Source organism: Monodelphis domestica, chromosome 1 (assembly GCF_027887165.1).
Source record: "Monodelphis domestica isolate mMonDom1 chromosome 1, mMonDom1.pri, whole genome shotgun sequence".
Classification (NCBI taxonomy): Eukaryota; Metazoa; Chordata; class Mammalia; order Didelphimorphia; family Didelphidae; genus Monodelphis; species Monodelphis domestica.
The window spans coordinates 592,688,082-592,701,605 of NC_077227.1; positions in this window are offsets into that span (position 1 = coordinate 592,688,082).

Consider the following 13,524-nt stretch of genomic DNA (forward strand, 5'->3'; position numbering starts at 1 on the left):
TCTCTATAAGAGACTATACTATAAATTGAAGCTATACAAGTAAATGGAGTTTTCCATGCTGGGGCTTTCCTACACTCAATGGGAAAACAAAACAAGTAATATGAATAGGTGCCCAAGATTCTATATCCCATATGGGGAGAATATTATTGAGCTTCTTTTCTAAGACATTAATTATTTCCTGCTGTTTACTTCTTCCCTGTCCATTATTTTCCCTACCCTTTCTAGTATTATTTCCATTATTTGGTCATTTTTCATTCATGCCCGACTCTTTGAGATCCCATTTAAAGTTTTCTTGGCAAAGATACTAGAGTGGTTTTGCCATTTCCTTTTTTTTTCAGGATGGGATATTCATTTTCTTTTTTTATTATTTCTTTTTTTAACATTATTTTATTTGGTCATTTCCAAACATTATTCATTGGAAACAAAAATCATTTTCTTTTCCTCCCCCCCTCCCACCACCTCTTCCATAGGATGCATGATTCCATTGGTTATCACATGTGTTCTTGACTTGAACCCATTTACCTGCTGTTGGTATTTGCATTACAGTGTTCATTTAGACTCTCTCCTCAGTCATATCCCCTCCACCCCTGTACTCAAGCAGTTGCTTTTCCTCAGTGTTTTTACTCCCACAGTTTATCCTCTGCTTGTGGATAGTGTTTTTTAGATCCCTGCAGATTATTCAGGGACACTGAATTGTTCCTAATGGAGAAGTACCACAGTGTATCAGTCTCTGTATATAATGATTTCCTGGTTCTGCTCCTTTCGCTCTGCATCACTTCCTAGAGGTTGTTCCAGTCTCCATGGAATTCCTCCACTTTATTATTCCTTTTAGCACAATAGTATTCCATCACCAACATATACCACAATTTGTTCAGTCATTCCCCAATTGAAGGGCATCTCCTCATTTTCCAATTTTTGGCCACCACAAAGAGTGCAGCTATGAATATTCTTGTACAAGTCTTTTTCATTATTATCTCTTTGGGGTATAAACCCAGCAGTGCTATGGCTGGATCAAAGGGCAGACAGTCTTTTATCGCCCTTTGTGCATAGTTCCAAATTGCCCTCCAGAATGGTTGGATCAATTCACAACTCCACCAACAATGGATTAGTGTCCCTACCTTGCCTCATCCCCTCCAGCATTCATTCCTTTCCATAGCTGTCATGTTAGCCAATCTGCTAGGTGTGAGGTGATACCTCAGAGTTGTTTTGATTTGCATCTCTCTGAATATAAGAGATGTAGAGCACTTTTTCATGTGCTTATTAATAGTTTTGATTTCTTTGTCTGAGAACTGCCTGTTCATGTCCCTTGCCCATTTATCAATTGGGGAATGGCTTGATTTTTTTGTACAATTGATTTAGCTCTTTGTAAATTTGAGTAATTAAACCTTTGTCAGAGGTTTTTATGAAGACTGCTTCCCAATTTGTTGCTTTCCTTCTGATTTTAGTTACATTGGTTTTGTTTGTACAAAAACTTTTAAATTTGATGTATTCCAAATTATTTATTTTGCATTTTGTGACTCTTTCTAAGTCTTGCTTGGTTTTAAAATCTTTCCCTTCCCAAAGGTCTGACATGTATACTATTCTGTGTTCAAATAATTTTCTAATAGTTTCCTTCTTTATGTTCAAGTCATTCACCCATTTTGAATTTATCTTGGTGTAGGGTGTGAGGTGTTGATCTAAACCTAATCTTTCCCACACTGTCCTCTAATTTTCCCAGCAATTTTTATGAAATAGTGTATTTTTATCCCAAAAGCTGGGTTCTCTGGGTTTGTTGTATACTGTCCTGCTGAGGTCACTTACCCCAAGTCTATTCCACTGATCCTCCTTTCTATCTCTTAGCCAATACCAAATTGTTTTGAGGACTGCTGCTTTATAATATAGTCTGAGATCTGGGACTGCAAGCCCCCTTCCTTTGTATTTTTTTTTCATTGTTTCCCTGGATATCCTTGATCTTTTGTTCTTCCAAATGAACTTTGTTATGGTTTTTTCTAAATCAGTAAAAAAAAAAATTTTGGAAGTTCAATGGGTATGGCACTAAATAGATAGATGAGTTTGGGTAGGATGGTCATTTTTATTATATTGGCTCGTCCTACCCATGAGCAGTTAATGTTCTTCCAATTGTTCAAGGCTAGTTTTAGTTGTGTGGAGAGTGGTTTGTAGTTGTGTTCATATAGATCATGTGTTTGTCTCGGGAGATAGATTCCTAAGTATTTTATTTTGTGTAAGGTGATTTTGAATGGGATTTCTCTTTCTAGTTCTTGCTGCTGAGCTATGTTGGAAATATATAGAAATGCTGATGACTTATGTGGGTTTATTTTGTATCCTGCAACTTTGCTAAAGTTGTTGATTATTTCGATTAGCTTTTTGGTTGAATCTCTAGGATTCTTTAAGTAGACCATCATGTCATCTGCAAAGAGTGATAACATGGTCTCCTCCTTGCCTATTTTAATGCCTTCAATTTCTTTTTCCTCTCTAATTGCTACTGCTAATGTTTCTAGTACAATGTCAAATAATAGAGGTGATAATGGGCATCCTTGTTTCACTCCTGATCTTATTGGGAATACATCTAGTTTATCCCCATTGCAGATGATATTAGTTGATGGTTTTAGATATATACTGTTTATTATTTTTAGGAATGACCCTTCTATTCCTATGCTTTCTAGAGTTTTTAATAGGAATGGGTGTTGTATTTTATCGAAGGCTTTTTCTTCATCTATTGAAATAATCATGTGATTTTTGTTGGTTTGCTTGTTGATATGGTCAATTATGTGGATGGTTTTCCTAATATTGAACCAGCCCTGCATCCCTGGTATAAATCCTACTTGATCATGGTGAATGACTCTTCATCACTTGCTGGAGTCTTTTTGCTAGTATCCTATTTAAGATTTTTGCATCTATATTCATTAGGGAGATTAGTCTATACTTTTCTTTCTCTGTTTTTGTCCTGCCTGGCTTTGGGATCAGTACCATGTTTGTGTCATAAAAGGAATTTGGTAGAACTCCCTCTTTGCTTATTATGTCAAATAGTTTGTATAATATTGGGGTTAGCTGTTCTTTGAATGTTTGATAGAATTCACTGGTGAATCCATCAGGTCCTGGGGGTTTTTTCTTAGGAAGTTCTTTGATGGCCTATTGGATTTCTTTTTCTGATATGGGATTATTTAAGAAATATATTTCTTCTTCTGTTAGTCTAGGCAGTTTATATTTTTGTAAATATTCATCCATATTACCTAGATTGGTATATTTATTGCCCTATAGTTGGGCATGATAGTTTTTAATGATTGCCTTGATTTCCTCTTCATTAGAGGTGAGGTCTCCCTTTTCATCTTGGATACTGTCAATTTGTTTTTTTTTCCTTCCTTTTTTTAATTAGACTGACTAGTACTTTGTCAATTTTATTTGTTTTTTCAAAGTACCAGCTTCTAGTCTTATTTATCAATAGTTCTTTGACTTTCAATTTTATTAATTTCTCCTTTGATTTTTAGGATTTCTAATTTAGTCTTTATCTGAGGATTTTTAATTTGTTCACTTTTTAGTTTTTTAATTTGCATGCCCAATTCATTGACCTCTGCCCTTCTTAATTTGTTTATATACGAACTCAAGGATATAAATTTCCCCCTGAGTACTGCTTTGGCTGCATCCCATAGGTTTTGAAAGGATGTCTCATCATTGTCATTTTATTCAATGAAGTTATTAATTGTTTCTACGATTTGTTCTTTAACTAGCTGGTTTTGGAGAATCATATTGTTTAATTTCCAATTAATTTTTTATTTATCTCTCCATGTACCATTACTAATTATTATTTTTTGCATTGTGGTCTGAGAAGGTTGCATTTATTATTTCTGCCCTTTTGCACTTTTTTGCAATGATTTTGTGCCCTAGTACATGGTCAATATTTGTGAATGTACCATGTGCTGCTGAAAAGAAGGTGTATTCCTTTTTATCCCTATTTATTTTTCTCCATATGCCTGCTAACTCTAATTTTTCTAAGATTTCATTTGCTTCTCTCACCTCTTTCTTGTTTATTTTTTTATTTGATTTATCTAGTTCAGATAGGGGAAGGTTCAGATCTCCCACTAGTATAGTTTTTCTATCTATTTCATCCTTGAGCTCCTCTAGTTTCTCCTTTAAAAATTTGGATGCTCTGCCATTTGGTGCATACATATTGAGTACAGATATTTCCTCGTTGTCTGTACTGCCTTTTTTCAGGATGTAATTACCTTCCCTATCTCTTTTAACTAGATTTATTTTTACTTTGGCTTTGTCCGATATCATGATTGCTACTCCTGCCTTCTTTTTATCATTTGATTCCCAATAGATTTGGCTCCGTCCTCTTACTTTCACCCTATGTGTATCTACCTTCCTCATGTGTGTTTCTTGCAGACAGCATATGGTAGGGTTTTGGATTCTAATCCACTCTGCTATTTCCTTGCATTTTATGGGTGAGTTCATTCCATTCACATTCAGATTTATGATTACTAGCTGTGTATTTCCCAGCATTTTGATTTCTACTCCTGGTCCTGCCTTTTCTTCTTTCACTATTTCTTTCTACACCAATGTTTGTTTATAGTCCCTCCTCCTAGTTCCCCCCCCCCATTTTACTTCCCTTTCTACCCCCCTCCCTTCTTATTCCCTCCCTTATTTTCCCCTGTAGTCTTTTTAAAATTCCCCCCCCACCCTCTCCCTCCCTTGTACTGCTTCCCTCCCCACCAGTCCATTTTTTACCCTTCTACTCCCCTATAGGGCGCAAATCTATTCTCTTCCCCAATGGATTGGATTGTTCTTCCCTCTTTGGGTCAGTTTCAAAGTACGTAAGAGTTGAATATTTCCTATCTTCAACCTCTTTACCCTTCCAGTGTATTGATGTTCTCCCTCCTCCCGCCATGAGCTTCTTTGTGATGTCTAAATTTACCCCCATTTGTTTCTTTTCCCATTTCTTTTAGTCATAACCTCTTTTTTTTAGCTCTAGTCTACACACATGTGTATATATTTGTGCATGCATATATCTATATACCTATTTATGTCTTGTCCTTTCATCCTATACAGTTTGTCACTGTTCCCTCTGAGTGTAATTCTTCTATCTGCTCAGATGATAGCAACAGTTTTTAAGAGTTACCAATGACCTCTTTTCTTATAGGGATACATATCATTTTAACTTCTTGAGTCTCTTGTAAAATTTTTGTTGTTGTTTTGTTTTTTCCCCTCTTTTTTAATTATCTTTTGATGATTTTCTTGAGTTCTGTGGTTGGATATCAAATTTTCTGTACAGGTCTGGTCTTTTCTTTATGAATGCTTGGAACTCTTCTGTTGTGTTAAATGACCATACTTTCCCCTGTTAGAATATAGTCAGTTTTGATGGGTATTTTATTCTTGGTTGTAGACCTAGTTCCCTTGCTTTCCAGAATATCGTATTCCATGCCTTTTGGTCCTTCAGTGTGGATGCAGCCAGATCCTGTGTTAACCTCACCATGTTTCCATGGTATCTGAATGGCTTCTTCTTGGCAGCTTGTAATATCTTTTCTTTCATCTGATTGTTTTTGAATTTGGCTATAACATTTCTTGGTGTTGTCAGTTGAGGATTAAATACAGGGGGTAATCTGTGGATTCTTTCAATCTCCACTTTCCCCTCTTGTTCTAGGATCTCGGGACAGTTTTCCTGGATAATTTCCTCTAGTATTATGTCCAAGCTTTTTCTTTTGTCGTGGTCTTCTGGTAGTCCAATTATTCTTAAATTGTCTCTTCTTGAACGATTTTCTAAATCGTCTGTTTTGTGAATGAGATGCTTCACATTTTCCTCAATTTTTTCATTCTTTTTGTTTTGTTTTATAGTGTCCTGCTGCCTTGTGAGGTCACTTGATTCTAGTTGCTTTATTCTGGTTCTTAAAGATTGGATTTCATCTCTGGCTTTTTGGTCATCCTTTTCATTCTGGTCTGATTTTCTTTGAAGATTGTCTTTCATCCTCTTTACCTGGTCTTTCATCTCCTTTGCCTCATCTTTCATCTCCTTTGCCTCATTTTCCAGCTGGTTGATTTTGGCTTTCAAGACACTATTTTCTCATTTTAGTTCAAGTGCCTCTGTTTCCAGATGACTTATCTTAATTTTTAAGTTCTTTTCCCAATTGTCTTCAGCCTCTCTTAGTTGTGTTTTGAGTTCTTCCACAGCCCGTATCCAATTTGCTTGGATTTCTGGTTTATCGTTTGCTGATCTCTCCCCCTCTGTTCCATTTGCTGAGTAGTAGCTGTCTATTGTAGTTTCTTTCTTCTTTTTCTGTTGTTTGCTCAAATTCACCCCTTCTTTACTCCCCATATTTGTCTGTGCTCTTGTTCCTCTCATTTTTTGTTTTTGTTTTTTGGGGACTTCTATCAGTCTCCCCTCTTGGAGCTTTAACAGAGGCTCTCTTGGTGTAGTCTCTGGGGGAGGGTTGTTGGGGGTTTGAGCTTCCCTGTCCTCTGGAGGCTTTTGAATGGCTTGCCATTTCCTTTTTGCCAGCTCTGAGGGCTCTTATCAGAGTCTGAACACTGAAAAGTAATTGAGTCTGGGACCAGGTCGGCAAAACACAGAGGTATCTCTGAGAATTATTCATGGCTCCTTTCTCCCTGGGTCATTTTGACCCTATCATCTTCTCTAGCTCATTTTACAGATGGGGAACTAAGGCAAACTAGGTTAAATGACTTTCCCAGAGTCACCCAACTAGTGTCCGAGTCTGGATTTGAACTTAGGAAGATAAGTTTCCCTGACTTCAGGCCTGGTGCTCTATCTACTGAGCAACCTAGCTACCTCTTTTGTAATCTAAAACTATATATTTGGAAATGAGGGAGGAGTTGGAGAACAAAATGCATTTAATTTAGGAATGGAGGTGAGTGACATAGTGAGCATCTACAAGAAGTGGGAAAATGCATAAACCCATAGTTTTACCACTGTATCCCCAAGCAAAAGCAAGCAAAGGTAGTTTTACACAGGGTTTCCTATAGTTACTTTTTTAAATCTCTTGCTTTCCAACTTCTTAAGGCAATGATTCTTAACCTGGGACCTGGGAACTCCTTTAAAAATACTTTGATAATTTCAGTTCAATATAATTAGCTTCTTTTGTAATCCTATGTATTTTATTTTACATACTTAAAAATATGATTCTGAGAAGGGAATTGGAGGGTTGACCAGACTGTCAAAGGAGTATCACACGCACACACACACACACACACACACAATATAGTCCCCCAATACTAGTGTCTTTACTGTTCTCTGCACATACCAGAACAATTCCTGCCTCTGTGCTCTCATTCATGTTGTCCCTCTTGCCTATTCCAGACTCCTTTCCTCTTTCCCCTGACCCTTAGCATTCTTCCGCATCTGTTCATGACATACTTATACTATAATAACCTTCTTTAGTCCTATTTCTACCATAAGGTCTTTGTGTTCTAACTCTAATGACCATCAATCTCTCTCCAACCTGCATTTATTGTCCATTATGACAGCAGTAACAGCAATGATAGCAATAATAATAAAAATAGTTCACATTTATATAGTGTATTGAGATTTACAAAGTACTTTCCTCACAACAAGCCCATGAGGGAGGGAAGCTTCTCTATTACAAATATTGGCACCTGATAATTGAGTATTATGCCATTTAGGCATTCTTTTATACCATCTTGGGCTAGGTACACACTGACTCCAAATGCTAGTTCAGATCTTGGAGATGTTAAATGGGTAAGGCAATTTTTTAAAGCTCTTGACTGATACAGTTCTCCAGGTCCACATCCATGAAGATATACCCAAGTCAATAAAAAAAGAATCCCAGGGAAGAAACAATCCATGAGGTCAGGAAAGCTACACGTCTTCCATAATGGCTTATATCAGATTCCCCCCAACATTGGGCCTTAGTGCATTCTGACTATATAACTTTGGGCTGTTTATGAGGTTTAAATCACTAATACCATACAATCTAGCCAATCCCTTTCTGCCCAAATCCTAAGCAGAATTACAACCAAGACATCCTACCTCTTGGTCTTAGTCCCCATTTAGTCACACTAAGAACAATATCATATTTTATGCCTAAAAATCAAGCCTTCAGTTCTAAGTACCAACAGACAAAATACCCAACAGGAATAGCAAATAATATAATATAAAACAAAAGAATTGTTTACCATAACTATTTCCCAAAATGAAAACAGCTATAGTGTTACCAAGATCAATGATCAGTCAGAAGGTCATAATGGAACCATAAGCAAGTTAGAGATAGCACCAGGAAGATAGCAAGCAGAATCAAGAAGGATTCAAAGGATGTCACTTCCTCAAACCATCTGCAAAATGACAAATGAAGACAGAAGCGAAGAATTTATAATTCCCTTCATTTCAACTTGTTTCTCAGTTTGAAGTACCTCCCCTTTCTTCCATTTGTCATCCATTCTGTATTCATTGGCCCAATGGCTACCACTCCTTCCTCAGGAGAAAATCCATATCCTTTAGTGAATGAAAGCACTTTTAGCACTGGAATATAATGATCCCTAAATTCCTTTGACTGTCCTATTGCTCACCCATTTACTTTTAATTGAGCAACACCTTTCTCTTTCTCCCACTTATCTTCTCCCTTACTCATGTTTTGCTGGATACAGAGATCACTTGTACTTCTCCCATATGTTGAGTATCTACTGTCCCAAACCCTTCGCTGCCAAACCTTCCTTGACTTTTGGGGAGATTACCTGCCTGAACAAATGGGACAGCTAGGTGATGCAATAGATAGGCTACTGGATCTGGAATCAAAAGGCCAGAGGTCAGGTCAGACTCAGACACTTAACTGGCCATGTGATCTTGCACAAGTCACTTAACCTTTTTGCCTCAATTTTACCACCTGTAAATAAGCTAGAAAAGAAAATAACAAACCACTCCAGTATCTTTGCCAAGAAAACCCCAAATGGGGTGACAAAGAGTCAGACAGCATTGAAAAAATTAGCAACACCAAATTTGTCCAAACAATCTGAGGGGAAAGGTAAACTTGAGATCAAAAGGATTGTCCTGTATTTCTTCTGAAAGTAAGGTATCCCTTTCTGGTGTTCTCCATATCAGACTCATAGTTCCCAACAAAACTGAACTAGGGATGAGAAAAGGTTCCTGAAGTCTTAGTAGACACCCTCACCTTCACTACTCACTTCTTCATAGTAGCTGCTTTTTAAATATTTTAAAATGAATTAAATTTACTAGAGAGACCTGCAGATAGGTTATTTTGATCTCAGAGTCAGGAAGATACAGGTTTAAAACCCACCTCTGTATGATCATGGGCAAGTCACTTAATATACAGCTTCTTCCTTTTATAAAAAGAGCATAATAATACCCATAACATAAATGAGATAATGTGTATAAAGCATTATATAAAGCATTCTATAAACTTTCAAAATGAGAGTTAAGAAGCATTACTGTGGCAGATACAATGAGAATTGTGACAGAGGCTGGCACTAAAGAAAAAGTACCAAACTGAAGAGTATGTGAAATTGATCACCTTGATGGAGGAGGGGCCCCAGGAGTGAAAATCTGGAGGAGGAGTAGACTCTGGCTTGGAGAACAGTGAGGGTCTCTCGGTCTTGAGAAGCCAAAGAGAGAAGGTGGGGAAAGACTATCTCCTGAGGGTTACCCACTTTTCCTGCTGGTGACTGGAAATCTTCCCCCCCCCCAATACTTCCCAATTGAAGGGACTTTCTGAAGAGAAACTTGAGCAGACTTTACCTCAGCTCTTGTTGCCCAGGGGTGAGTCAACCTGACTTTCTCTCAGGGGGCTTAAGTTGCCAAGTCCTGAGTTCCCCCAAACTCAAGGAGGGAGGGGAAAGGCTTTAGATAGAGACAGGGACCCCATTTTTCCCACTTTCCTTTTCCACTTCTCTAGACTGAGAGACCCTCACTGTTCTCCAAGCCAGAGTCTCTTCCTCCTTCAGGTTTAACTCTTGGGGACCCTCCCCCTTTGAAGTGATTAATTTCACATACTCTTCAGCCTCTTCAACTTTTCTCTAGTGCCAGCCTCTGTCACAGAATCAGGAAAACTTGGGTTCATATTGCGATCTCTGTGCCTTAGCAATTACCTATAATTTACCTACAAAGATTATGATTTGCAATGATGGAAAGAATTCCTATATCTAGATAAAGCAGTGGACTTGGAGTCAGGAAAACCTGAATTCAAATATGGCCTCAGTTGCTATCTGTGTGACTTAGGGCAAGTCACATAACCTCTGGATGCCTCAGTTTCCTCAACCATAAAATAAAGATAATAATAGCATCTACCACCCTGGGTTGTTGCAAAGATATAATGAGACATTTATGAAGCAATGTGGAATATTTAAATACTATGTAAATGCCAGTACTATTATTAGTTCTAACAGTTATTATAATCAGTAGTTTCCCACACCAATGAATTCATAACTCAAATATCAGTAAATTGTTATTATTCTCCCACTGCTAGTCACCTCAAAAAAAAAGCCTAGTGAAATCTTTGTTATTAACTATGGCTTCAAAAAGAAACTTCCTAACATAATGGTGGTCAAGGGATTAAATTGGGCATGGAGTCTGATACACACCTGGTGACTGAAGGGAAGCTATGAGGAGGATTAGTCTATTGATCCCTCCCATTCATTGCTTGGTGGAGAAACATGCCAGCATTCTAAAGAATGACTGACTGGTTTTCTGGGAATAAGGTAAACTGCCCTAGAGAAGAGAGGGGAAAGGAGCCTTGGAAAAAAGATAACGAAAAGGAATTTTAGCTAGTAAGGAAAAATAAAGACCCAGGGGGAAAGGATTCTATGAGTTATAATCCTAAGGCTTAATGCCCATGTAGAGTAAAGGATGCAGCTCCTGGGCTGTGATGGGAGCCTGAAGGTGTTGAGGGAACAGAATGAGAGAATGCACAGGAAACGACTTGTTGCCATGATAGTGGAATATAAAGGAATTCTAAGTTTTATCATTTGTGCTTTAATGGAAGTTCTATTCAGATGTTTTGTATTATTTCAATTGCCTCTGCTTCTATGAACTAACCAATGTAGTCAAGTCTTTGGTCATGGGTCATAGGCAAAGATGTGCTGGTAAATTAAAAACAGACTGTCTAAAGAGAAAATTGTACAGCATGCCTTTGAGTTTAGTCTACGTTGTTAACATTTTCTCCATCAATTTCTTAAATCTAAGCAATCAACCAAACAACACATCAAGCCTTGATTTGCAACGTTTGCCAATTTCTGAGGTGCAAATGCTCAAGATGAATTAACAATTGGTTCTCTTGAGGCAGTAAAAGCAAGCAGTTCCAGCACTCCACCACTCAGGGGTTTGGCTAGTGTTTGGATGTTACTCAGGATATAGCATCATAGATTTAGATCTGAAAGGGACCTTAGAGACCATCATAGGCAACCCTCTCATTTTACAGATGAGGAAACTGAGGCCCAAAGGCCCATAGGCAATTAAATGGCAGAAAAATCATTCCAAGCCCAGGTGTCCTTCTATCTCAAAGGTAATCAGTAAAGCACTGGACTGCTCACTACCTGAGTCTAGTCATCTGTCTCCACCTCAGTGGCAGTAGGAGTCTCAGTGTGTCACTGACTAGAGGCCGTTAACTTTCTAGCACAGGGAGTAAGGGTGAAAGATGAAAACTGGGCTTTGCCCTAAAATAAAGGTTCTCAATCTTTTATGAATGAATGAGTGAGTGAGGAAAGGAAGCATTTATTAAATATTTACTTTGTGCAAAGAACAATGCAATGCACTGCAGATACAAATAGAAAATACAGTCCCTCATGTCAGTAAGTTCATATTCCAATGGAGAAGACAACACATATGAAGGATTAAGCTGAAAGTCAGATGGAAAGATCTCATGGTTCTCAAGATACAGTAGTAAACAAAGGAAATGGTAATGGCATTTCTTTTTTTTTAACCCTTACCTTCCCTCTTGGAGTCAATACTGTGTATTTGCTCCAAGACAGAAGAGTGGTAAGGGCTAGGCAATGGGGGTCAAGTGACTTGCCCAGGATCACACAGCTAGGAAGTGTCGAGGCCAGATTTGAACCTAGGACCTCCTGTCTCTAGGCCTGATTCTCAATCCACTGAGCCACCCAGCTGCCCCCAGTAATGTCATTTCTTTAATGTCATTTCCACTGAAAAAATCCTATCAGATTCTTATGTTGAACCATTTGACTATGCCAGGAACTTGGGCAGTGAGAACTTTCTTTTCAGAGTCACCAGTAGATGCTATAGTACCTGCAGGATCTAGTTGCCAGACTGCATTCCCACAGGGTTTGCTTTATGAGGTGACGACTATGGACATTGTGCTAGAAACGTTACCATTCCCAAGGTTCTTGCATTCAGGGTCTTAGACTATCTTTATCATCTGGAGTCTAAAGGAAGACGGTGGTCAAGGTGATGGCAGTGGCTCAATTTGTCTGATACATACTCCCACTTGTTTTCTCCTCTGGGTGCCATGTTGCTTCACTGAGACTGGCAAGTTTGCCACCTACCCCATTAGCAGGCTGACAAAGTCTATGGACAATTTCCCAGAATAATACTTTTAAATGTGTGATACAAAGTATTGCAATGGAAAGCAATTATATTGAAATCATTCTAAAAAATATTTAAGTTAGTAGATTCCAAGTTAAGAACTCCTGCCTTTAAAGGATTTCAAGTATTACCTTCAAATAATTTCCTAGTGAGCTTAAAAAAGGATTAGGTAGAAGACTAAACCTTACAGCTGACTGAGCAGGAGAGTGGAAAGGAGGACAATTCCAAGTCTGTAAGAAGGTTGATCCCAAGGTGGAGAACCATCAGAGATAAAGTTCACCGAAGAGATGCTGCTCTTACAGACCAGATGTGGCTAGGGCAGAAGAAAGAACCATTAAGGGACAACTGAAGAACATAGACACATATTTCTAGAGCACCTACACAGAGAAAAAGAACTTAAGGACCTCCATTTTTGGAAGAGGATGTTTCCCTGATCTTCATTATGTCTGACTAAAAGGGGATACTTCAGGACCCCTAATCTTTGAGGAGCAGGGCACAGCTTTCTCCTAGACAAAGAGAGGTGCTTCTTTTCAGAAATTCAGCCCTTGAGGAGGGATTGCATAGTTCCTAGGAAACACTATTCCTCCTCCCCACCCAGGAGTGGTGGACTGCGAAGCTTCCCTCCACACCATGCCCCAGCTGTAACTGTAACTAAATTTGTCCCAGATGCCAAAATTCCTAGTTAAATTTCTTTGAGAGTCTGGCAAAAAGGAAGTCTCAGTGTTCAAATAAAATAGTTTACAAAGAATTCTTGAAAGGGCAAAATGAAAGGAATTCTCTTATGGGCACTGTTGTACAGGGGTTAATGCTTCATGGGAAAACATCCTAGAACTTTGCAATCAAAATACAGGCTGGGGGATATGAGTAATCAATAGTATGTATTCTTGTGGCATTGAGTTATGGAGGTCACATTGGACTCCAAGGTAATCAGAAATTGAAGGAACAAGAAAAACAGAAAAGAGAACTAGAATTTGGAATGATAACATGATTGTCCCAGATATTAAAAACTG